Here is a 5500-nt window from a genome sequence, read left to right on the forward strand (position 1 = left end):
ATTATACAGACTTTACACACTAGGGATGTACATATTGCTTTTCCTCATTAGAAGCCTGCAATTTGCATCAGGCAAAAATGAGTCACTTCCTCTGGCCTTTCCTCTGCTTTGATGTTTAGAAGGTCCAGAACTACATGGCCAAAGTTAAGACTGTGAGGAAAGTTCTGCTGGTAGGACCTTGTGTCTTCAGCTATAATCACTCCTGTGATGAGCCCAGGAGAAAGGTCATGCACCTGAAACAGAATGTGTTTACATCTCAGCCTTTGAATTGTTTCACCAAATGTAATCAAATGAGAAGAGGAAATCATCATCAGCAACCTCAGGAATGAGGAACCACTGTATAGTTTGCTTTCAATAAAGCTTTGTATTCAAACTTTGAAACAGTTGTCATTTAAAAAAATGAAATTATTGCATTTGTTGAGTACCAAGGACACTGTTTCACATACTCTTTATTTTCACATGTGTAATTTTCCCTTGGCCCCATCTGTACGAAACCCACAAGAATTTCCTCTCTCTTTTCTCATACAAAAATCCCTTTCTTCTCTTGCCTTTTCTCTAAAATAATTTGTGGACACACTTAATGTTTTATCTGCGTAGTGATGGGTCAGCGAATGTTGAGGACCAAGGGAGGTGATGTGAGGAGAGAAATGTTGAGATTTCTGTCCTCAAGAAGGATGCCTTCTAATAAAAGAGGCAGGACTTAACAGACCTGGAAGGGCAGCCAACAATGCTGAATTGCCTGTATTTGTAGGACAGTGTGAAGTCTCAGTTTATGCATGAGATATCTTATGTTTCACTTGTGTTCATGGAGCATATGGACCTGTTGCTTTCTTATACTGCCTTTGTATGATTTTGGTGTCAGGGTAGTGCTAATCTCATAGAATGAGTTGGGAAGTATTTTCATTTTTTTTTCCAACTGTTTTTTTAAGTTTTATAAAACAGTTTGTTAGAACTGATATTGTTTCTTCTTTAAATGTCTAATAGAATTGAAGCCATCTGGAGTTTTCTTTGTGGGTTTTTTCCTTAACCTACAATCTCCTTTAATAGTTCTTAGTCTATTCTGTTTATCTGTTTCTTGTGGGGGTGATTTTTGGTTTTGTCTTTCAAGTAATTTGTTTTATTTTAACTGCCGAGTTTATTTGTATATAATTCTCCATAATATTCCCTTGGTATCTTTAGGATCTGTCGTGATGTTATCTTCCTCACTTTTGAGATAGGTAATTTGTATCTTCTTTATTTTTTATGACTTTTTGACAATCTGGCTAGAGTTTTATTAATTTTATTGATCTCTAAGAACTAGCTTTTCATTGATTGTTCTCTGTTTTTATTAGTTGTTTTCTACTGCATTGATTTATGCTCTTTTATTATTATTTTTTCTTTGGTTTACTTTGGTTTGATTTGTTCTACTTTTTCTAGTTTTTTAAAGTGTAGGCTGAGGTCATTAATTTATGACTTTTTTCTTTTTTAATATAGAAGGTTAGTGCTGTCACTTTCCCTCTAAGCATTATGTTAGTTGCATCCCACAAATTGATTTCAATGTAGAGCAAAGCAAAATCTAAATAAAAACAAAAATATATTATTATTGAACCCTTAGAAAGACTAAAAAGGAAAAACTCCTATTTTTCCTGTACTCTGTTCACAGCACTTCACCTAAAGGAATACCCTGTTTCTTCTTCCTACAGAATACTCTGATCCCACATCATGTGGGAGTGTTTCCCACATCAACCAATCATCATTATGTATGTGTGTGTATTCTTACTATATCACAATATTGTGGAAGACAGATGTAGGAGACAATTTGTTGGTAAATACAGCAGAGTCATTCAGGCCCTGTGAGGATGGTTGTGTGGTGGATGTGCTACTGGGGACTAAGATGCAGCTCATTCTCTGTTCTAACTGAATATGCCAACAATAGTGTCTTATAAGGAATACCTTTTAATAATTTTTCTGAAGGTGCACTTTAGCTGCTCTGTCAGTGTTTCCCTTCAGTGTTGGAACAGATCAGTGGTTTGTTTTGTGTATGTGTTAGTCATTCAGTCATGTCTGACTCTTTGTGATCCCATGATTGTAGCCTGCCAGGTTCCTCTGTCCATGGGATTCTCCAGGCAAGAATACTGGAGTGAGTTGCCATGCCCTTCTGCAGGAGATCTTCCTGACCCAGGGACTGAACCCAGGTCTCCTGCATTGCAGGCAGATTCTTTACCATTTGAGCTACCCAGGAAGCCCAAAGTGTGGTTTAAGATGAAATAGTTGGCTTGCTTTGAGGAGCCATGTTGGACAAAATAGATATCTCTATGTGGAGTTACTGTTATGATTTAAAGCTAAATAATAATCTTTGGTCTGTAAAACACAGTAAATATTTACTTCTGTTTTATTGCCTGTATCTTTTAACTTGATTCATTGTATCCAACTGTTTTCCTTTATTGCTGTGATTTTGTATTTTACTTGTTAAAAAGGGTTTCAATATCCTAAAAGAATAAACGTATTCTTCTGTATTTTCTTCAGTTCTTATAAAGGTTTTTTTTTTTACATTTATATATTAATCCACCTGGAGTTTATTTTTTAGCTATAGTATGAAGAGTTAATTTTTTCCAATGTAGAATCAATTTTTCTAACACCATTAATTGAATAACCCATCTTTTCTAACATGATCTGAAGTGCCACCTTTATTCTATACTAAATCCCTATACACACATGAGTTGACTATTTCATTTCATTCGTTTCCCTACTTGTGTACCAGAATCCCCCATTTTAATTATAATTGCTTCATAAAATATTTTTATCTCTGAAAGGATGAGAGTTTATTCTTCTGTTTCAAATATTGTTTGGGGTCTTACATTTTATTTTCTTTGTAAACTTGGAATCATTTGTCAAAGTTTAAAAAATATTAAATTATATTGAATTTCTAGTTTAACTTGAGGAAAATAGACATCTTTACAGTAGTCTCTCTATCCAAGATATTAGGACTCCACATTTATTCATGCCCTGTTTTTTGGTCTTCTTATAGGAAACATTTCAGGTATACTGTGACATTTTGAATTTTTGCCACTACCCTGTGAGGTTATGTGATGGGATTCCCATTTTAAAGATGAAGAACTCAAGGCTCAAATATAGTTTATGTAATTGGTTTGAGGCCAAATACTGTCAGAAGCAAGGTACCAGTGCACTTTCCATTATCTGTCATTTCTTCATGTGAAAATATTAATCAGATGCTTTCCTGAATGTATGTTTTGATCAGGAGAGAAAGAAGAGAATATGACCTCACTTGAGCCTTTAGGAGAAAGGTGGATATGTCATTGGTGGCATAAAACAAGCATGTATTATTTTGACTCCCTGGTATGAAAACTCTTCGTATTTTCTAAAGTAACTCAGAAAAAGAAGGGGAAGCTCTGCTTTCCCTTGGGAAGAAAAATTGGGGAGAAATGCCCCCTTCTCAGTCTGTGACACCTTGTAGATGAGCATGTGATCTAGGCCTGACCATTTGCTGCCATCTGGAAATTTTCATCTGGAGTAAGTGGTGTTCAGGTAGAGCTCATTCACAGTGGCTGTGTTGTCACTGATTAACCAGTGTTGGGTGACAGGGTCTTCAGCAACAGCAGAAGTAGAACATTCATGTCATCAGGGTAATGGATGTGCCTTAGTTTATGCCCAAACCTAGATTCTTAGTCTCCTCATCAATTATGGCAAATATTGATATGAATAAAATTATTTGCTCATATATCAATTGGAGTTGTTTCTATTGCTCACAGTAAGAACCTTGACCAAATGGAAATTAGCATCTATAGGGGCACAAACCACAGACCCTCAATTCCAGGAGACTGGAATTGATTCTCTACCCTGTTTGGGGCTAAAGCTGGGGAAAATCTAGCTGGTCTTAAGGTAAGGGCATTTGAAACAGCTAATGAAAGTATCATTTGTGTCCCCTGCAATAGAATGTTATTTATTGTCTGGAATGTAAAACACTTCAGTTTTAAACATGTTATATAGAGGTGTTTTTTAGCTTTAATCCATTTCTTAGGGGCACTCCTTAATGTTTGAAATACCTCAATTAAGAATATATCCTCAATCCCATTCACCATTGCAACAAAAAGAATTAAACATCTAGGAATAAACTTACCAAAGGAGACAGAAGAACTGTACACAGAAAATTGTAAGACACTAATGAAAGAAATCAAAGATGACATAACAGATGGAGAGATATTCCATGTTCCTGGGTAGGAAGAAACAATATTGTAAAAATGACTATACTACCAGATGCAATCTACAGATTTAATGCAATCCCTATCAAATTACCAATGGCATTTTTCACAGAACTAGAACAAAAAATTTCACCATTCATACGGAAACACAAGAGACCCTGAAAAGCCAAAAACAGTCTTGAGAAAGAAGAATGGAACTGGAGGAATCAACATTCCTGACTTCAGGTTAAACTACAAAGCTATAGTCATCAAGACAGTATGGTACTGCACAAAAACAGAAATATAGACCAATGGAACAAGATAGAAAGCCCAGAAATAAACCCATGCACCTATGGGTACCTTATTTTTGACAAAGGAGGCAAGCATTTACAATGGGGCAGACAGCTTCTTCAATAAATGGTGCTGGGAAAACTGGACAGCTACATGTAAAAGAAAGAAATTTGAACACTTCCTAACAACACAAAGATAAACTCTAAATGGATTAAAGACCTAAATGTAAGACCAGAAACTATAAAACTTTAAGAGGGAAACATAGTTAGAACACTTGATAACATAAATCAAAGCAAGATCCTCTATGACCCACCTCCTGGAGTAATGGAAATAAAAATAAAAGTAAACAAGTGGGACCTGATTAAACTTAAGAGGTTTTGCACAGCAAGGGAAACTATAAGCAAGGTGAAAAGACAACCCTCAGAATGGGAGAAAACAATAGCAAATGAAACAACTGACCAAAGATTAATTTCCAAAATATACGAGCAGCTCATACAACTCAGTACCAGGAAAACAAACAACCCAATCAAAAAGTGGGAAAAAGACGTAAACAGACATTTCTCCAAAGACATACAGATGGCTAACAAACACATGAAAAGATGTTCAACATCACTCATCATTAGAGAAATGCAAATCAAAACTACAATGAGATATCACCTCACACTGTCAGAATGGCCCTCATCACAAAGTCAACAAACAATAAATGCTGGAGAGGGTGCAGAGAAAAGCAAACACTCTTGTACTGTTGGTGGGAATTGATACAGCCACTATGGAAGACCATACAGAGATTCCTTAAAAAACTAGGAATAAAACCACCATATGACCTAGTAATCCCACTCCTAGGCATATACCCTGAGGAAACCAAAATTGAAAAAGACACATGTATCCCATTGTTTACTGCAGCGCTATTTACAATAGCTAGAACATGGAAGCAACCTAGATGTCCATTGACAGATGAATGGATAAAGAAGTTGTGGTACATACCACAGTGGACTATTACTCAGCCATAAAAAGGAACACATCTAATCAGT

This window comes from Ovis canadensis, chromosome 19, assembly GCF_042477335.2.
Source record: "Ovis canadensis isolate MfBH-ARS-UI-01 breed Bighorn chromosome 19, ARS-UI_OviCan_v2, whole genome shotgun sequence".
Classification (NCBI taxonomy): Eukaryota; Metazoa; Chordata; class Mammalia; order Artiodactyla; family Bovidae; genus Ovis; species Ovis canadensis.